At 37.2% G+C, this 22,864-nt stretch overlaps 1 protein-coding gene and 1 pseudogene across 3 annotated transcripts in view; one reads left to right on the top strand and one right to left on the bottom strand.

Moving 5' to 3' along the window:
* Positions 1-22,864, bottom strand: part of MID2 (midline 2) — an 89,394-nt gene that overhangs the window by 30,736 nt on the left and 35,794 nt on the right. The window lies entirely within an intron of this gene.
* On the top strand, positions 8,328-8,815 carry LOC105296144 (annotated as a pseudogene).

Raw genomic sequence — 22,864 nt, 5'->3', positions numbered from 1 at the left:
TTTCTTTAGATGTGAGAAGGGAGGGTGGTCACTTAAAGAACTAGGGTATATGTAAAACTAATAAGATTTTTAGTCCCCTGCACTGAAGGCCAAAATATTTATTGATGCATAGAGAACAACTTACTGTCTCAGTACCCCAAATTTATTTTTTTGGTGTGTGTGGAGGGGTGAGGGATTAGGGGGTAGAAGTAGGTGGGGAGTGGGGGTGTTGAATCTATAAAAGTGTTATGCATGGGGAGGTGGCAGGCAGGCCATATCTAGAAGTATAAGAATCTTAGTATATTGGGCTTAGGGATCCGTGCTGTGGGATGCTTCCTAAAAGACATAGACAGAGCAATAGACACATTTCCTGTCAGGTTGTGGGTGCTTACGAGGCACTAAGTATTGTTCTAATTGTTTCTTATATTTCAATTCAATTAATTCTCCCATTAACTCTATGAAGTCGACATTATTATTAATGTCATCATTTTATAGAAGAAACTAAGAAACAGAAGAAACTAAGAAACATAGAGGTTATGTAATTGTGCAAGGTCATGTAACTAGGAAATGGCAGAGCCAGGATTTGCACCCATGCATTCTAGCTGTTGCCCAAGACCACTCTGTGTGTGTGTGTTAGAGAGTCAGAGAGAACCAGAGACAGAGAGAGGCAAAGAGATCATGCTCACAAACATACTTCTTTCCTCTCAGAGTTACCTCTCAAGACAATCATATTCCTTAGAGTTAACCATTGCAAGCATTTTGTGTAATTCCTTCTTTTTTAAAAAATATATAGTATAAAAACTCATATAATGTAACATTTAGAAACATAAATGCATGCATATATATTTGGATGCACATATATATATTTCATGTTTATTTTACTCTGTTTAATAAAAATATTGGTGATAATAATCAGCTATTTCTGATTCCGATCAAGATGGTGGAGTATGTAAATGCTGTGCTTGCCTCCACCCATGACCACATTAAATTGAAACTAAACTGTAGAACAATCGACATGTAAAAACAGCTGAAGTCTAGCTGAACAGAACTCCTATAACTAAAGATATAAAGTAGAAGCCACATCAAGACTGGTAGGAGAGGCAGAGATGGGAAACAGGCTGGCCCCACACCACATGTCACAGCTGAGCATCAGGAAGGATATCTTGGCTGTGGAGGTCCCCCCCCTCCAAGGACTGAGAGACCCCAGACTTACACTGGGAATCCCCAGTTTAGGGTTCCAGTGCCAGAAAGAGGAGTTCCCACAAAATCTGGCTGTGAAAATCAGTGGGGATTCTAACCATCCGGGTGAATTCTAACAGTCTGAGTGAGACAGAAGGCTGTTAGAAACCCAGGTGTCCCTTTAAAGGGCCTACACATAGACTCGCTTGCTTGCAGGCAGTCATCCTGGATTACAGCAGAGAGACAGCAGCTCAGGAGGCACCAGAGATATACATGAAAAGACTGAGTTGTGTGGCTTCGGAATAAGGGCTAGAGAAACAGCCCCCGCTGTCTTTTTTTGGATCCCTCCTCTAGTGCAGCCTATAGGCAGGTGCCAATTTGCCTGTGTTCAGCCCTCCCTGAACATGGCAAATTTGAATCTGCATCAGCCTGGTGAACTCTGCTTGCCCCACTCTGATGACTTCCTGAGACCCCACTGTGCCTGACTCTTGCATTGCTGGAGGCATTCTGTGGCTAGGTAACCCTGAGCTCTCAGCAGGAGGCTCCTTCAGCAGCAATCAACTGGCCTTGGCTTGCATGCCTCTGGAGTCACTTTTGGTGGTGGACAACCAGCCCCGGCCTGAGGTGATGTAGTTCTGGAATAAATCTTAGGGGTCTGCAGAATAGAGGCTGGCAGTGGCTATCCTCAGTGTGATCTGAGACTTTTGCAAGTGGCCATAGGCTCAGCGCTGACACAAAATCTAAATCTGCACTAACCTTGAGAACAGAACTTGCCCCACCCTGGTGACTTCCTGGGACCCTGCTTCACCCAATTTGCATGTTGCCTGAGGCTATTTCAGCACCTGAGCCTTAGAGGCAGCCAGCAGGCAGTCTCAAACCTTGGGGACACTTGCTGAGCTTCCCCAGGCCCAGTATTGGTGGCAGCTAGCCTCGGTTCACAGTGTAGTCTCTCCTATGTAGCTCTGGGTCCAGCACAGGCAGTGACCAACCATAGATAGTTTTGTAGCTTTTGCCACATATCCTTGGGCAGTCACAGGCAGCAGTCGAGTTTGGCCTGCATGGGAGCCTCTCCTAAGGGGCCCTAGAACTGACACACCCAGAGATTAGCATCAGACCACCACCTGATTAACAGAGTACCACCTGATTAACACCACAAGTGGCACACTCAAAGGGTTGTCTCAGTGGGCACAGGAGCCTACTTGGGCAAATCTCACTCTGTGGAGTCAACAGCCCAAACACTGTAGATGTGGCCAATACTCACAGCCAGTCAGCCTTAGAATCAAATCTCACCCACTGATGTGCCAGCAGCAATCAAGGTTTAACTACAACAGAAGGGCACACACAACCCACACAAGGGACACTGCTGGAGCACCTGGTACAGGTGATCAGGGAGACTGTGCCACTAGGCCATAGAAGGCACCTACTACCTGAAGCCACCCAGCCAAGACTGGGAGACATAGCAGATCTACATAGCAAATCTACATAAAATGAACACAGAAAGGCAACCGAAGTGATAAAACAAAGAAACATGCCCCAAATAAAGGAATGGGAGAAAATCCCAGATAAAAAACTAAATGAAATAGAGGTAAACAACTTACCAGAGACAGAGTTTAAAACACTGGTTATAAGGTTGCTCAATGAACTTAGGGGAAGAATAGAAGATTTCAGTGAGAACTTCAACAAAGAGATAGTAAGCATAAAAAAGGAGAAAGAAACTATAAAAAAGAACCAGTCAAAAATGAAGAATACAATAACTAAAATGAAGAATACACTAGAAGGAATCAACAGATTAGTTGAAGCAGAGGCTTTGGAAGAATCAGCAATTTGGGAGACAAAATAGCAAAAACACCCAATTTGAATGGCAGAAAGAAAAATGAGACTAGTTTAAAAAATGAGACTAGTTTAAGGAGTCTCTAGGACAAAAATCAGGCACAACAACATTCACATCATAGGGGTGCCAGAAGTAGAAGAAAAAGAAAACTAGGAATTGAGAATCTATTTCATTAAGTAATAACTGAAAACTCTCCTAACCTGGTGAAAGAAACAGACATACAAGACCAGAAAGCACAGAGAGTCCCAAATCTGATGAACCCAAACAGGCCCATACCAAGACACATTATCATTAAAATGCCAAAGGTTAAAAACAAAGAGAGAATTCTAAAAGCAACAAGAGTGAGGCAGCTAGTTACCCACAAGGGAGCTCCCATAAGGCAGTCAGCTGATTTCTCAACAGAAACTTTGCAGGCCAGTAGGGATTGGCATGAAATATTCAAAGTAATGAAAAACCAGGCCCTACAACCAAGACTACTTGACCCAGCAAGGGTAGCAATTAAAATTAAAGGTAAGATAGATAATTTCCCAGACAGGAAGAAACTAAAAGAATTCATCACCATCAAGCCAGAATTACAAGAAATGTTAAAGGTACTTCTTTGAAAAAAAGAGGAAAGACCATAAATATGAATAATCAAATGGCATATAACTGTGTACCAATCTATAATTCCTTTAAATGTAAATGGATTAAATACTTCAATAAAAAGTCAGAGTGTTGCCGAATGGATAAGGAAACAAGACCCATACATATGCTGTCTACAAGAGATCCACTTCAGATTGAAAGACACACAGACCAAAAATAAAAGGATAGAAAAAATTTTTTCATGCAAATGGAAAAGAAAAAAAAAAAGCTGGGGTAGCAATACTTATATCAGACAAAATAGGCTTTAAAACAAAGGCTACAATAAGAGACAAAGAAGGACATACATAATATTAAAGGGATCAATACATCAAGAGGACATAACCTTAGTAAACATTTATGCACTCAATGCAGAGCACCTAAATATATAAAGGAAATATTGACTGACATAAATGGAGAGATTGACAGTAATACAGTCATAGTAGGAGACTTAAACATCCATTGACACCAATGGAAAAGTCTTCCAGGCATAAAATCGACTAGGAAACAGTGGCATTAAACGACACTCTAGACCAGGTGGATTTATTTGATGTTTTTAGAGCATTTCTTCACAAAGAAGCAGAATATACGTTCTATTCAAGTGCACATAGAACATTTTCCAAGATATACCACGTGTTAGGCCACAAAACAAGTCTCAGTAAATTTTAAAAGGTTAAAATCATATCAAGAGTTTTCTCTGACCACAATGATATGAAACTAGAAATCAATTATAAGAAAAAAAAACTGAAAAACACACAAACACATGGAGGCTAAATAACATGCTACTAAACAATTAATGAGTTAACAATGAGATCAAGAAGGAAATCAAAAGATACCTTGAGACAAATGAAAATGAAAATACAATGACCCCAAAGCAATAAGACACAGGAAAAGCAGTCCTAAGAGGGAAATTCATAGCAATACAGACCTACCTTAAGAAACAAGAGAAACTTCAAATAAGCAATCTAACCTCACGCCTAAAGGAACTAGAAAAAGAACAGCAAACAAAATCCAAAGTGAATAGAAGGAAGGAGATAATAAAGATCAGAGTGGAAATAAAAAATATAGAGTCTATAAAAACAATACAAAATATCACTGAAACTTAGAGCTGATTCTTATAAAAAATAAATATAATTGATAAAACTTTAACCAGACTCATTAAGAAAAAAACGGAGAGGACCCAAATAATTAAAATCAGAAATGAAAGAGAAAAGACAACTGACTCCACAGAAACACAAAGGATTATAAGAAAATACTATGAAAAATTATATGCCAACAAATTGGACATTCTGGAAGAAATGGATAAATTCCTAGAAACATACAATCTTCCAAGATTGAATCAAGAAGAAACAGGAAATCTGAACCAACTGATTGCTACTAATGAAGTCAAATCAGTAATCAAAAATCTCTCAATAAACAAAGTCCTGGACTGGACGGCTTCACAGATGAATTTTACCAAACACCCAAAGGAGAATTAACACCTTTTTTTTCTCAAACTGTTCCAAAAATTTCAAGAGGAGGAAAAGCTCTCAAGTGCATTTTACAAGCCCAGCATTACCCTGATTCCAAAACCAGACAAAGACATTACAATAAAAGAAAATTATAGGCTGATATCCCTGATGAACATAGATGAAAAAGTCCTTAACAAAATATTAGAAAACCAAATCCAGCAATTGAAAAGATCATACACCATGATCAAGCTGGATTTATTCTTGGGATGCAAGTTTGGTTCGATATCCTCAAATCAATTAATATGATATACCACGTTAACAAATTGAAAGATAAAATCATATAATCATACCAACAGACTCAGAAAAAGAATTTGACAAAATCCAGCATCCATTTATGATAAAAACTCTCAGCAAAGTGGAAATAGAGGGAACATACTTCAACGTGATAAAGGTCAATTATGACAAACCCACAACTAACATCATAATCAATGGTGAAAAAGCTAAAGCCATTTTTCTTACTATCAGAAATGAGACAAGGATGTCCACTTTTACCATTTGTATTCAACATAGTATTGCAAGTCCTAGCCACAGCAATTAGACAAGAAAAAGAAATAAAAGGCATCCAAATTGGAAAGGAAGAAGTAAAACTATCATTATTTACAGATGACATAATATTATATATAGAGAACCCTAAAGGTTCTACATCCTCGCCCCCCCCAAAAAAAACTATTAGAACTGATAAATGAATTCAGAAATGTAGCAGGATACAAAATTAACATTCAGAAATTGCTTGCAGTTTTATACAATAGTAACAAATTAAGAAAACTATCCCATTTACAATTGTATCAAAAAATAAAATACCTAAGAATATATTTAACCAAAGAGGTAAGAGACTTGTACTCAGAAAATTATAAGACATTGAAGCAGATACAAATAAATGGAAGCATATACCTTGCTCATGGATAGGAAGAATTAACATCTTTAAAATGTTCATACTATCCAAAGCAATCTATAGATTCAATGTAATCTCTATAAAAATATCAGTGGCATTTTTCATTTTAGGAGCAAATAATCCTAAAATTTATATGGAACCATAAAAGACCCTAAACAGTCACTGCAATCTTTAGCAAGAAGAACAAAGTTGGAAGTATCATGCTACCTGATATAAACTATACTGCAAGGCTATTGTAATCAAAACAGCATGGTACTGCCATAAAAATAGACACATAGATCAATGGAATAGAATAGAGAGCCCAGAAATAAACCCACGCCTACATGGTCATTTGATCTATGACAAAGGAGGCAAAAATATACAATGGGCTGAAGACAGTCTCTTTCAATAAATGCTGTTGGGAAAACTGGAGAGATACATGCAAAAAGTGAAACTAGACCACCTTCTTATACCATAAACAAGAAAAACTCAAAACGGGTTAAAAACTTAAATATAAGACCTGAAATCATCAAACTCCTAGAAGAAACCATAGGCAGTAAACTCTTTGACGTTGCTCTTAGTAATATATTTTCTGATATGTTGCCTTGAGCAAGAAAAACACAAGAAAATATAAGCAGATGGGACTACATCAAACTAAAAAGTTTTTTTGTACAGCAAAGGAAACCATCAACAAAACGAAAAGACAACACCTACATCTGATAAAGGATTAATATCCAAAATTTATAAAGAACTCATACAACAAACCAATTAAAAAATGGGCAGAAATCTTCTTTGTATTGCTTCAGAACCACAAATCTGTTAGATCTAGAAAAGACTGAAGAAATGATCGATTGGAGCCCCTCACTTTACAGAGCCCCTCAAAGAAATATGAGGCCTAGAGAGGAGAAAGGCTTACCTAACATCATATTATTGATCAATGACAGAGCATGGCTGGAGCCAGATCTTTTGACTCCCCATCCAGTGTTCTTTCCACTCTACTGCTTCTCTTGTGAAGCATAGCACTTGCTTAAAATCCCTCTAAAAATATAAAACTCTCTAAATCTCTCCCCTGTGTATTTATCCTAGAGATATGAACATTTATGTCTACACACACAAAAAAAAACTTACATGAATGTTCATAACAGGTTTATTTGTATTAGCTAAAAATTGGAAACAACCATGCTCTGCACTGGGGCATAGATAAACAAATTGTGGAACATAAGCAGTAAAACAATAAAAAACTATTGGCACACATAACAACTTGAATGAGTCTCGGGGGCATTATGATGAATTATATAAACAAATCATAATATGTTATATATTGTATGATTCCATTTACATAACATTCTACAAATTACAAAATTATAATGATGAAGACCAGTGGTTGCCAGGGGCAGATGTAACTATAAACAAGTAGCACAAATGACTTTTTGGGGGGTGATGAAGCTGTATTGTTCTTATTAGGGTGGTGATTACACAAATCTATACACATGAAAAAATTCATGGAACTGCATCCTCTTCTATCCCCCAAAAGGTTGAATGTATGTAAAGACTGGTGAAATTCAAACGAAGCTTGTAGTTTGCTTAATAGAAGAATATTGTACCAATAATAGTATCCTGGTTACGATGGTTATGTGGTTATGTAAGATGTTAACATTGGAGAAGAGTTGGTAAAAGATATGTGGAAACTCTCTGTATTATTTTGGCAACTTCCATGGGAGAGTAAACTTATTTCAAACATTTAAATTTAAAAAAAGAAAGAAAGAAAACTCTACAAGCCCCATAATGTTTAAGCAGGTCTGGTGAGCCAACATTTATGTAGTTTTCTGAAGTTATAACTAATAGATCTTTAGGCCTTTGCTCAAATGGCATCTCATCTTACACCACACTGTACCCTTGTTTATTTTACCCATAGTCCTTATAACCCTTAATTAAAAAATATATATTTTTTAATGTGTATCTCTCTCAACTAGAATGTAAGCTTCTTAAGGTTAAGAACTTTGTTTTGTTCACTACTGTATCCCCAACATGTAGAATAGTGTCTGGCACACTGTAGGCATTCAACGAATATTTGTTGAATGAATGAATGAATGAATGAATGAATGTGAGAATGTTGGCCCTGAAATAAAGCATAATGAAACACTGTATACTAGGTTACATTTCTTCATTACATGAGACCAATTTCCTTTACATTTTCTTTTTTACACGATTACTCAAAATGGTAATTTTGTTCTGTCATTTACATATTGTTTGCTGCAACATGAAAGATTTAGAAAGATGTTGGAATAATAACTCAGGTCTTAAGAGACCATATATTCTGAAAAAGTTCCTTACCCGATGTTAAAAGAAAGAAAACTCCCTTCCTCAGTGCTGCCTATGGAGGTGGTAGCCATCTCCTATTTGGCATCATGACTGGCCTCAGACCCCTCGTGAAGCACAATATCATCAAAAAGAGGACCAAGAAGTTCATCCGGCACCAGTCAGATCGATGTGTCACAATTAAGTGTAACTGGTGGAAAACCAGAGACATTGACAATAGAGTGCACAGAAGATTCAGGGGCCAGATCTTGATGCCCAACATTGGTTATGGGAGTAACGAGAAAACAAAGCACATGCTGCCCAGTGGCTTTTGGAAGTTCCTTGTCCACAATGTCAAGGAGCTTGAAATGCTGCTAATGTGCAACAAATCTTACAGTGCTGAGACTGCTCACAACGTCCCCTCAAAGAACCACAAAGCCATTATGGAAAGAGCAGCCCAACTGGCCATCAGCTACAACAGCTAATCATCAGAGGGTACTGTTTATCCCATTAACTTTTCTCAATACCTATTGAGTACCAAGCCATGTGCTGGGTATAAAAAAGTGGATAAGACACAGTACCTACTCTCAGAGTTTACAGTCTGGTGGGGAGACAAATCATTACATAGAAGTGCTATGATGGAAGTATGTTTAAGGTGCTCTGGGTGCACAAGGGAGGAACACCTGACCCAGATTAGAGAGATGGGGAGAGAGGTATACAGAGCATGGGTAATGGCTTCCTGGAAGAGATGATGCCTGAGCTGAGTCTTAAGAGACAAGCAGTAGTTAGCCAGCAGAAAAGGGGAAGAATGTAAGTTCTGTGAGAATAGGCACCGTGTTCAGATTGTGTTCCCAATGCCTGGCCCAAGGCATAAATATGCTTAAATATTTGTGGAATAAATAAAGTATAAAGTGAAGGTGGTAAAAAGGCATAATAGAGAGGTAGGCAGGGTCCAGATCATGACGGGTCTTAAAAATCTTTATCTTAATGGTGACAGGGAACAACTGAAGGGTTTGTGGTAGGGGAGTGACAGGTGGGCTTTGCATTTTAGCAAGCCTATTTCCACAGCAATGTGAAAAATGCATTAGAGGAGGGCAGCGTGAGTCAGAGAGACCAGTTAGAAACTGCAGTTTCCAAAATGAATGCAGCATGGTCATGGCCACTGCCTTCAAGAAGCTTATAGTCCAATGAAGGAAATAAGACATAAGCAGGCAATTCCAATACAGCAGAGTATTGGAAATGTAATAGAGGTGTGCACAGGATGCTCTGCCCAAGTTCATGCAGCTACTGGATGGCAGAGCCAGTACTAGAACCCAGGTTTCCTAATTCCTGGTCCTTGGCTTTTCCCCAAGCCCTCCTTTTCACTGCCTCTCCCAACCAAAGGATTATGTAAGGGAACGAAAGCAGGGAAAGTCATTAAAAGATTATACCTTCTTTCACCTCAGACTAGACTATGGGAACATTTAGGCCCATTTTGTACTCAACTCTGACATAAGTATCCCTCTCCAAGACCTTTGTTTCTTGGAGGTGGCTTCAGCATCCTGATCCTCCCTAGATACATTCAGAGCAAGGAATCTCTAATGGGAGGGCCAAGGAATTCACACTCTGACAGTTAAAGTCAGGGAGGGTATCATTCTGGGAATGAGTCATTCTTTCTGAGCTAAGGGACTTTGGATGACAAAAGGGAAAAAAAATCTAGCTCTAAGTTTAGAAAAGGCAAATTGTCATTAGAAGAAGCAAAGACCCAAGTTGAAGCATAAAAATAGCTGAAGAGCCTATGTTGCTTCTTAACTGCAGAGAGTAGAGGAGTGCAGGGTAGAAAAAAAGATAGAGAAGCATCAGGAAAGAGTCCCAGGTCAAGAACCTGAAGAATTCTATATGAGAGCATCAGTGAGAAAAGAGTCCCAGAAAAATATCCAACTCCATGACTAGGTAACAAAGATGTCTTGAGAGCATATTTCCAGGGATCCCAACTACCTCGAGTCAGGACAGAGACCAGAGCTAAAAGATTTCTATGGGGGAAAACCCAATGGGAGAAGAGGGTCCTGTGGAGAGACCTTGGTCAGGTTATCTTGGTGGGGATGAGAGAGAGAGAGACAGAGACATAGACAGAGAGACAGAAACAGAGAAAGAGACAGAGAGAGAGACAGAGACAGACAGAAACACAGAGACAGACAGAGACACAGACAGAGACAGAGAGCGCATAGGGGCTCTCTGGGAATGGTCCCTGGGAGTCCTGGGGTGGGGGGTTATCTTTACTAAACCAATAACCAAAATTAAAATTGGAAACAGTTAAAAGAATGGGCTTTGAAGTCATACAATCCAAAGTTTGCCTCTTGGTTCTGCTGCTTACCAACCACCTGTCTGGTCTTGGGCAAGTTATCCAAATTTCTTCTTCTATAAATGAGGATAACATTTCTATTTAGCTTCATAGGGTTTTGTAAATGTGCATTAAATTAAACAACACAAATAAAGCACCTAATACACTTTCAAGATATAATAGTCAAATGTTGCTTTTAGTTTAGTTTAGTTTTGTTTTGTTTTTACTACTACTACAATGATTGACGACTGTGACTGCTATTGCTATAACCACCATTCTTTTGGGGTTTTCTGCAAAACAAACAAGCAAGCATGGTTTTATCATCTGGTTCATTTTTATTCGGTCTTTATATGTGTTTTGCTTTCTAGAACATACTGGGTCATGATTTGGTTTTCTCTGAAATTGCCATGTTTCTTTTCTTATTCTTTTTCCCCACATTTAAGCACTTAGACCTCACTCCCAAATGTAGTTACGTCTACACTACTGAATAGGGTTCACCCTGCCTCTGAAGGTAAGATGGCCTCTCTTCCTACCAGGAGTCAGACCATTACCTCTTCCCTCAATTCAGAGCAGAAGGCTGATGCCAGGATGGAGGTCAACTGCCAGTTTCTGATAAAACACCTATTCCATTTCACATCCTTGGCTGGGAAGCAATTTGCCTGGCCAGAGTTTGTTATTCTGTTTTTTCTGCTCTGGGCTTATAATTAGCACAACCCCCCAGGCTCAGCCCAAAAGGTATTACGTTGACTCTAGAAGAAATGGGTGTGTAAGTAAGAAAGCTATCTAATACATTCCCTCACTTTTAAAAATATAATACCATAATTATATTACATTTAGTCTCCTTGGCAATGCTCCCTGAGGGAGAGGGCCCTATCTTTCCTGTACCCTGAGCTCTAAGCAGAACATAGCTCTATACCTTGGAGGCTCATTAAAATACTTGCTAATACATTGATAAATATGCACCTTCCCACATCCAATTCCTGCTCTACAGGGCAAGTAATCCAAGAGTCAGCCTGTCTGTGGTATTGATGAGGAAGGATGAGAAGCAATTGTCAAAAATATGAACAGAATGTAGTAATAAGAAAGTATTACTGAAATCAGAGATGGTCTTAGGTTACACTGGCTTATCCAGGAATTCTATCCCGATGGGCACTGCCTTATGGTGAAAAGCCCAGAGGTTCACATATGTGTGAGTGTATGTGTGCATATAATGTCTATAATTGATAATTTCTCATCACTGTCTCTAGGACAAAATGGGTAGGTCTGTGTCCCCTACTCCCACACTTTCTCAGACAACAGGCTACCTTTTTGGAGCTTCTATTCATTTTATAGGTCTGCCCTTGATGTTTCTCTTAACCTAATTCACCTATATATAAATGGTGAGAGTCTGAGGGGACACAAGTGTGATTTACTTTGGGTCTTTACTTTCTGCCTAGGCATCAGGGCTCAGGGCTCAGGGCTCAGGGCTCAGGGCTCAGGGCTCAGTTCCTCGCTTTGGAAAGTCCGGTAGCTTCTAAAGAAAATATAAGGCAAAGAAGAAAGAATCCCAACTTGCTGGGAAGTTCCAAAGAGCTGATTATCTTAATACGTTGTTACTGTTAATCAAAGAAATCATTCATTACAGTTGTGTTGTTATAGCTGTAGAGTTGTTATGGTTTTGACTAGAGAGTGTTTTCAGATATATTTGATCTCTATATTTTATCTTCACAACAACCCTATGAGCTAGATAGGGCAGGCATTATGTCTGCATTTTATGGACGAGGAAACCAAGCTCCAGAGAGAAAAAGTGAATCATCAAAATCATATAGGCTATTAAGTGATGGAGTTATAATCCAAACTAGGCTTTCTAATTCCAAGATCAGGGCTCTTTCAGATTCCCCATGTTTCATTCTAATCATCAAAGTAATCCTGCCCTTTGATTATTCTCTTTGTTACTGTAACTATTTTTGTAGGGAAAAAAAGCACTCTCCTTTTTTTTTTTTCTTTTTGAGGATTTCCATGTGTTAAGTTTCCATTTCTTCTCAGTTCTTTTTTTTCTCCCAGAAGGCAACAGAGTAGAAAGAGCTCTGTATTCAAAGTCAAACAGGCCTGAGTCTGAATTTCACCTTTGACACAAGCTAAGTGACCTCAGACAAGTTACTTAACATCTCTGAGCCCATCTTTCTGACAGGTAAAATAGAAACAATATTACGTTTCTCACAGGTTGTTGCAAGAATCAAATGAGATAATAGAGATAAAGGTCTTAGCACAGAACCTGGAACAAAGTAGAAGTTAAACACCCTTCCCCACTCCTCTACCACCCCAATTTGCTACTCTAGTCTGGAAACATGCAGTACTTCTTTCCCAGAAAGCTGAAATCTGGGCTTTGATTAATGTCTATACTTACTCATATTACTATAAAATAGGGTGGCTGGCATTTCAACTCTCGATGTTTTATCATTTACAACCGATATTTCCATAACTTTTTGTTGGTTAGTTAAGATAGTTTCGGAACTTATCACTTGTAAGCGTGTACATGTGCACACATGAATGTTTTTAAAAAATCTTTTAAAGGCTTAAGTTATTACTCAGAAATTACTTCTATTTTCTAAATCTGGATACATCATTCTTCTTAATTTCATCTAGAACTTAGAAGGCTGAGTTGGCATTATTTGGAGAGTGAGCGAACTTACTCAGTTCATTTGTTCTGAATATACTGTAGGAATTCAGGTCTATGATCACTTAGAGTCCAGATCTCACATTTCCAGCACCAGATTCCAAATGCATTTTCTAAAAAAGGACACATCTACTAGCAGCCAATTTCCTGTGGGCTGTCTTTATACAGTTATGTGGTTTAGTTCTTGCGCCTGGATCTTTCCCTGTTGTCACATTCTTCTCACTGAGGAGCTCCAAATAATGCGACAAAAATGAAGATAAATTGGGCATGGCGAAAATTGGGCTGGTCCTGAGAGTGGGGAATATAGGACTGAGAGAAATGGATTTGGCAGACAAAAAAATAAGCTAGGCCATACAAAATCTTGACTGGAAATGGGGTAGGGAAAACTTTAAAGTGTTTTCTTTATACATTTTAGCACTGTTTTACTGCTTGTAGTGAACATGTCACCATTACTACTTTAAACATTTTTTAATGAAAATTTCTAAGTATATTTAAAACTAGAGATTATAATGAAGGCTTATATACCCATCCCCCAGCTTCAACAGTCATCAACATTTTGCTATACTTGTTTGAGGTATTCCCCACCTCATACTTTTTTTTTTTTGGAGTATTTTAAAGCAAATCCAAGACATTAAATTATTTCAGCCCTAAATTCTTCAGTTTGCATCTCATTATAAAAGGATATTTTATTGCATAATCACAATAATTAAACTAATTCCTTAATATCATTCATCTAATGCTTGTTTCATATTTAAATTTTTCCAATTATATAAAAATGTAGTTTTACAGTTGGCTTGTACAAATCAGATTATACTTTATAAAGAGGAGTTTAATACTGATTTTTCAAAGGCCATGTATAATTCTAATTAAAAATTAAATGCTGCTGTTCCATAATGAAAAAAAAAATAGAAGACTCCATCAATACCATGTATCCCTTCTACTATAAAAATTCTACCTTCAGAAATGTATATCCTTAATGAAAATTCAGCTTTCATTCATTCATAAAGGACTGGATTTTGGTGTCCCAGAAAACTAGTTTTGAAGGAGTTATTGGAGAGAAGAAACAGTCATCACTGGGTAGAATAAAGACAGTGAGAAAGTTGGGGAATGCAGGGGACAGGTGCAGCAGGAATTGTGGAGGGAACTACTTAAGAACCAACATGGGGATATTTAATTGCTTAATCAAAACTGCTTCTGATTTCTTTGACCTCTTTCTGTACTGAAGCAACCCAAGCTACACAGGCTCAACAGTTTTATTTGGAACAGGAGTAGTAGGTGTACTGGATGACATCTGTCAGTTTTATCAACGCTAACCCTAATCCAGTGGGAATTCCTGCTCTCAACTGCCAAGCATCCAAGAATTGTTTCTCTTAGAGAGAAAACCAAAAAAGCTAGGTGTAGGTGACTGAATTCAGTAGCATTCAACAACAGTGTGGTAGAGGAAAATGTAGGAAAGCCTCATCTTTTCCCTTGTACATTTCTGGTAGGAGTATGAATTGCCTTGGTGAATAGAGATTGCTGACCATAAGTATTAGTAAATTTTCAAATGCCCCTTTGCTGTTCACTTCTAGGAAACAAATATTCTTAAAAATAAAAGGAAAAATGTTAAGAAAAAAATATATAGTCTGAAACCAACACATGAAGTAAGTTTCACACTAAAAAAAAAAAAAGCAAGTACATAGAGGATTTGAAAAATATATATCAATAAAACAATGTAATAGTTACATATAGAACAGTTTACCCAATAAAAAATACAGTTCACCCTTGAACAACATGGGTTTGAACTACATAGGTACACTTACACACAGATTTTATTCAATAAATACTGTAAATGTATTTTCTCTTCCTTGTACTTTTTAAATAACATTTTATTTTCTCTAATTTATTGTAAGAATACAGTATATAATATATATAACATACAAAATATGCATTAATCAACAGTTTATGTTATCAATAAGGCTTCCAGTCAACAGTGGGCTATTAGTAGTTAAGTTTTGGGCAAGTCAAGAGTTATACATGGATTGTGAACTGCACAGGGATCAGCACCTCTAACCCCTGTGTTGTTCAAGAGTCAGCTGTATACATTCTTCTCTTCTATTCATGGAACACTGACAATTGATCATGTACTAAGCCAGAAAGAACAACATAATACTGATACATTAAAAAAGTAGAGATTTTAGTCTACCTTCTCTCATCATAATCCTGTAAAACAAGAAGAAAATTTAAAAAAAAAAACCAAAAAACATGAACTTGGAAATTAAGAAACATACTCCTAAACTATTTTGGAATCAAAGAAAAAATCAAAACTGAAATTCTTAATTTTATAGAAAATATTGAAAAGACACAGACTTAATAACGAAATCTATAGGATACACTTAAAGCTCTACTTAGGAAAATGTTTAAAGATCGACAGTAATCTTCAACTTAAGAAACTGGAGAAGGACAATAAAATAAAGGAATTGGAAGAAGGATTTCATTTTTAAAAAGCTGAAATTAATAACATCAAAATGAAACAATCATACGAATGATAATTAAAATCAAAAGCAGGTTCTTTGAAAATCCTGATTAAGGAAAAAGAGAGAAAGCAAAACAAAAAACACAATGTCAGCAATGGAAAAGAAGACACACTCATAGATACAGACGATAGTGTGCTAGTAAACATTTAACGATTGGCTCTTTCCCCCAAAAAAGCCACTATTTTTAATGCTTACTGATTTCCATGGTGTAAAAACTCCCACCATGGTGGATTTTAAGCTACCAATGTGTAGTCACTAAACCCAAAGATTGGAAGACATACACACAAATGGTGAGTCAGCTCCAGCACACCACTGGGTAGATATGAAAGTAATTATAAGGGAATATTATGTGCAACCTACATCACACAGTCGAAAATCTGCTAAATACTACCTAATTTTATACCAAATAAAGTAACAAAACTTCAAGATACTGATAACTTTAGGCCAGACTGAAAAGGGGATTAAATATGTGCCTATCTCAGAGGTAGTTGAGAGGGTTAAATGAGATGTTACATGCAAAGCACTTAGCACAATACCTGGTACTTATTATGTGTTAATAAATGTTAGCTATTGATGATAATGATGATAATGTTAGCCTTCTCTGAACTCCTTCTCCTTTGAACTCATAACAGCACTTATAGTTAGTATCACAAAATTTAGCACTCGATTATTTTATTTTGTACTATTGCTTCATACTATTAATTCTGCTTCTCCAACTAGACTGTAATGTTCTTAAAGATAAGGATAATGACTTACATACCTGCGTCAGTCCCCTGTAGCACTCATCACAATGCTAGGCACACAATAGAGTTTAATAAATAACTTTAGATAAAAGTTCACAAAGGGAAAAAAGTAACAAGGATTTTACTGACTCTCTATAATAGTGATGATTTTTTAAAGACCATAAATAATAAACACCTAAACCCTGGGAACACCAAGCTTTCATTTCCTAAGTTAATAATGTATCACTGGGTTAGCTAGCTGTATAGTGAGTTAGCAATAAGCTTGGGGCTTGGCAGTACACACTGGAGGTCAGTATTTCTGTCAAAAACAGAATATTGACAGCAAACCATCTGAAAGCATGACGATGTTTAATTCTACTCCCCAGCATGCCAACAATATGCAATTTGGCTATTCATCTCTGAGATCATATTTTTTTCTAAATTCTTAAATATAAATGTTCTCTCAGTGCTACAATATAACATAAATTCCATTTCATTTGAAATCCAATGAAATCCTGAAATGGTTTGGATTTCTCAGCTGATTACTGGGTAGCAATCAGAATCCCAGAATAGCCTGAGGAGGCTAGAAGATTCAGAGCTCTTCAGATGCTAGAACACCCCACAAATTGGGCAAGAATTTTGTTGTATGTGCACTATATAGTAAACTGGCATCTTGTGATTGTTTTCCCTTTACTTTTCACAGACTTTCTTACCATCTACCATTGTGATCCTTTCCTGCCTTTCATCCTCTTCTCTAATCCTCCTCATGCCTTGTGCCTGTCACTATACCTGAGGTATTTCTAAGAAGACGTATATGTGTACTCATACCCCTACTGTTCTGTGTCCGTGAGCAATTACCCACATAGATTGGAAGTGGAGGAGATAAAGGTTCTATGTGACACGAACTCCCACTGGTACAATATAATTTTTTAACCAAAGTTTTATTGGTTTAGAAATGATTCCAAGGCCAATGATTGTCTTGCACCTTTGATGCTACTAAGGAGAAGCTGAAACAAGCCTGGGATATAGACAAGTGGGGAAAACCTGCTCTGAATACAAACAATGTTTCCCATCAGAGGAAAGAAAAGGCAACTTCCTCAAGTTTTGTGCTGTAGAAAGCTTATCAGCACAAAGAAAGGCATGCCCAAATACAGCTCTAGATATACACTATGCCATTCCTACGTGGACATACACTCACATAAAACACCAAGACTTGTTATACATACATACATCTTTCCTTACCCAGACCATAGGCACAGTAATCAGCAACTTGCAAATCACAGCGCATAAAGCCATTAATTGATTAATCTTGTTAGCTTTGCCCTTCACCTTGAATGAAGCACAGTGAATGAGAGCATGGACTCCAGAGCCTAACAAGTTGTGAACTGTCACTCTGCTACATACTCCCTGTATGATTTTATATAGATTAATTACCTGCTTGATGCCTCAGTTTACCCATCTGCAAAATGAAAATAATAATAGTATGAAGCTCATAGGGTTATTGTGAGGATTAAATGAGCTACTCTTAGTAGTAACAAGAATTTCAAGCAAATGGCAGTCAGAGAAAAGCGGGAGTAGCGTACTAATATCGGATGACATAGACTTCAAAATAAAAAAGGTAAAGAAAGATACTGAAGAACACTTCATAATAATAAAGGGAATTATGCACCAAGAAGACATAACACTTATTAATATCTATGCTCCCCATCAGGGAGCTCCGAAATATGTAAAACAATTACTAACAGAATTATAGGGAGAAACAGACCAAAACACTATCATACTAGGGGACCTAAATACCCCACTGTTGAATATGGACAGATAATCCAAACAGAAAATCAATGAGGAAATAACATCCTTAAATGACAAATTAGACCAACTGGATATAATTGCCATTTACAGAACCTTTCGTCCCAAAACGGCTGCTTATACTTTCTTCTCTAGTGCACATGGTACATTCTCAAGGATTGACCAGATACTGGGACACAGAGATAGCCTCAACAAATATAGGAGAGTTGAAATCATACCAACCATATGCCCTGATCATAATGCTTTGAAGCTGGAGATCAACTGTAAAAAGAAAGCAGGAAGAACTACAAATACATGGATATTAAAGAACATGCTACTGAAGAATAATTGGGTCAGAGAAGAAATAAAAAAAGAGATCAAGAGATACATAGAAATGAATGATAATGATAGTACAATATATCAAAACTTCTGGGACATGGCAAAAGCAGTAACGAGAGGAAAGATCACATCATTAGAGGCCTATCTCATAAACAAGAACAAGCCCAAATAAACAACTTAATGCTTCATCTTAAAAAACTAGAAAAGGAAGAACAAATGAAGACTAAAGTCAGCAGAAGGAAAGAAATAATCAAAATTAGAGCAGAAGTAAATAAAGTTGAAAAAAAAAGTAGAAACAAAGAAAAAATAAATGCAACAAAGAGCTGGTTCTTTGAGAAGGTTAATAAAATTGACAACCCCCTGGCTAGACCCACTAAAGAATAAAGAGAAAGAACACAAATAAACAAAATCAGGGATGAAAGAGGAGGAATTATGACAGACACTGCAGAAATACAAAGGATCATACAAGAATACTATGAAAAAGTATATAACACCAAATTGAATAACCTAGAAGAAATGGACCAGTATTTAGAAAGATACGACCTTCCTTGACTGAATCAAGAAGAACTAGAAAATCAAAATAGACTGATCAGTAGTAAGGAAATTGAAACAATCATCAAAACCTACCAAAAAGTAAAATTCCAGGACCAGATGGCTTCACCAGTGAATTCTACCAAACATTCAAAGATTTAATACCTATTCTCCTCAAACTCTTCCAAAAAAATCAAAAAGGAGATAATACTTCCTAACTCATTTTATGAGGTTGATATTATTATCCTGATACCATAACCTGGTAAAGATAACACACAAAAAAAGAATACTACAGACTGATATCTCTCATGATCACAGATGCAAAAATCTTAAATAAGATACTAGCAAACTGAATACAGTAACAGATTAAAAAGATCATACAGCACGATCAAGTGGGCTTCATCCCAGGGGCACAGGGATGGTTCAACATAGGCAAGTCAATTAATGTGATACACCACATAACAAATTAAAAAATAAGAATCATATGATCATATCAATAGATGCAGAAAAAGCCTTCGACAAGATACAGCATCCATTTATAATGAAAACACTTAACAAAATCAGTATAGAAGGAAAGTACCTTAACATAATAAAGTCCATATCAGACAAACCCTCAGCCAACATTACACTTAATGGTGGAAAACTAAAAACATTCCCTCTAAGATCAGGAACAAGACAAGGCTGTCCATTATTGCCACTGTTAGTCAATATAACATTGGAAGTCCTAGCGACTGCAATCAGGCAAGAGAAAGATATAAAAGGCATCCAAATAGGAAATGAAAAAGTCAAACTGTCACTATTTGCAAATGATATGATTCTCTATATAGAAATCCCTAAAGACTCAACAAGAACACTACCAGAAACAGTAAGTAAATACAGTAAAGTTTCTGGATACAAAGTCAATGTTAGAAAATGTGTAGCATTTCTATACTCTAATAATGAAGTGTCAGAAAAAGAAGTGGAAAAAATAATTCCTTTTGCAATTGCAACAACAACAACAACAAAAATACCTAGGAATAAATCTAACGAAACATGTGAAGGACCTATGTAATGAAAAATATAAGACCTTATTAAAAGAAATAGAAGAACATAAAAAGAAATGGAAAGTCATTCCATGTTCTTGGATTGGAAGAATCGACATAGGTAAAATGACCTTATTACCTAAAGCATTATACAAATTTAATGCAATTCCCATCAAAATCCCATCGGCATTTTTTAAAGAAATTAAACAAAAAAATCATCAGATTTGTATGGAAGCACAAAGGACCCCGAATCATCAAAGCCATCCTGAGGAAAAACAAACAAACAAACACGAGCCTGGACGCATCACTCAGCCCGACTTCAAACCATACTATGAAGCAACAATAATCAAAACGGCATGGTACTGGCAGAAATACAGACACACAGACCAGCGATATAGAATCAAGAGTCCGGAAATAAACCCATGTTTATATGAGCAAATAATTGTCAACAAAAAAAGCCAAAAATGTACAGTGGAGAAAGGAAAGCCTCTTCAATAAATGGTGCTGGGAAAACTGGAAAGCCGCCTGCAAAAGAATGAAACTAGACTGTTGTCTATCACCACACACCAAAATTAACTCAAAATGGATTAAGGACCTGAATATAAGACCTGAAACAATAAAATGCATAGAAGAAAACATAGGAACTAAACTCAAAGACCTTGGGCTTAAAGAGGATTTTGTGAATTTGACCTTTAAGGCAAGGGAAGTAAAAGCAATAATAAATGAATGGGACTACATCAAACTGAAAAGCTTCTGCTCAGCAAAAGAAACTGTCGACAAGGTAAAGAGAAAACCATCCAGGTGTGAAAATATAAGGGCCTAATATCCAAAATATACAAAGAACGCATACAACTCAATTTTAACAAAAACAAACGATCCCATCAAAAAATAGGCGGACAACATGAACAGACACTTCTCCCAAGAAGACATACAAATGACCAACAAACATATGAAAGGATGCTCAACATCTCTAGCTATTAAGGAAATGCAAATCAAAGCCACAATGAGATACCATCTGACACCTTTTAAAATAGCTATAATCAACAGGACAAGTAATAACTAATAATGGAGAGGATGTGGAGAAATAGGAACACTCATACACTCCTGGTGGGACTGAAAATTGGTACAGCCACTATGGAAAACAGTATGGAGGTTCCTCAAAAAACTAAAAATTGATCTATCATATGATCCAGCAATCCCTCTACTGGGTATTTACCCCAAAGACTTGAAAACTCATATCTGAAAAGATATTTGCACACCAATGTTCATAGCAGCATTATTCACAGTGGCCAGGACATGGAAGCAACTGAAGTTTCCTACTATAGATGATTGGATAAAGAAGCTGTGGTACAGATATGCAATGGAATATTACTCAGCCACAAGAAGAGATGAAATACTGCCATTTGCGACAACGTAGATGGACCTTGAGATAATCATGTTAAGCTAAATAAGCCAGACAGGAAAAGTTGAAAATCACATGATATCAGTTATATATGGGATATAAACCTAAAAGCAACAAATGAGTGGGATAAACAAACAGAGACTCATGGACATGGACAATAGACTCGTGTTTACCAGAGGGTTGGGGGGAGGGAGGAGGAGGGAGTTAGATGGGGTGAAAGGGGTCAAATATGTGGTGACAGACAGAAATCTAACTATGGGAAGTGAACACACAGTGTAAATATATATATGTGTTACTGTCAAAATGTATAGATGAAACTTCCTGGATTTCATTAACCAATGTCATCATAAAAATTGTAAAAAATAAATAAGTAACTAAATAAAATAAGAAAGATTATAAAATTTCAAAAGGACATAATTGTGACTCTATAAAAAAAAAGAAAACCTTGTGTTGCATCAAGATATTTTGAACTTACAACAAAGTCATGCACAGCCCTAGAATGAGGACTCAGTAAGGCAGTCTCAGGAAGGACGTGCAGGTCCCATAGTAAACTGTATGTCTGGAGTCAGTTTTGATAACTGGAGATGCCCATTCTATTTTCACCCCTCCTTTGGTTCTCATCTGGGGGCACAAAAACAATCTAAGCAAGTAAGTACATTAATAGTGGACACTACTGCTCCCTTCTGCCAACTTGAGCAGTAGTCCTCCCTCTGCTCCCTAACCCTATACCCCCAAGAAGGGTTGTTAGGACAGATAGCTGCTCTGGGCTATCAAAGATAGGTACATAAGAGGCTTACCATGGAGTCAGGAATACAAAGGCCCGAAACAGACCTATCTATTCGTCTAGAGCTGTTCAATGAAGAGAGAAAAACAGTGTGCATCCTAAGGCGGCTCCTTTCTATTGGAACACAAATGACTCACCGAGCAGTCCAGTAGGATGCACAATGGATTTTAGAGTCGGAGAGATGCTGGACTGAGACTCAGCTTACTTTATGTGTGACCTTGAGTAAGCCCTCTAATTTTTCTCACTCTCTTGTTTATAAAATGGGAAAATCACCAGACATACCATGAGGTTGTCATAAACACTGAGATTAGAATCAAGAATGCCTCTAGAACAATGCCCAGCACATAGGATTCAAAGATGATTCTCTCCCACTTCCAGTCCCTGTTTACTATGTTACTCACACAGCTGACTCCTCTAGACAGGCAGAGACAGAATGGCATTTCAAATGGCTGTGTGCATGTCTATTATAGTGGTGGTTGTTTTAGCTTAGGGTTTTTTTT

This window comes from Pteropus vampyrus, unplaced genomic scaffold (genome assembly GCF_000151845.1).
Source record: "Pteropus vampyrus isolate Shadow unplaced genomic scaffold, Pvam_2.0 Scaffold120, whole genome shotgun sequence".
In the NCBI taxonomy this organism is placed as follows: Eukaryota; Metazoa; Chordata; class Mammalia; order Chiroptera; family Pteropodidae; genus Pteropus; species Pteropus vampyrus.
The sequence above is the reverse complement of the archived record's forward strand: the minus strand, read 5'-3'. Positions and strand labels throughout refer to the sequence as shown.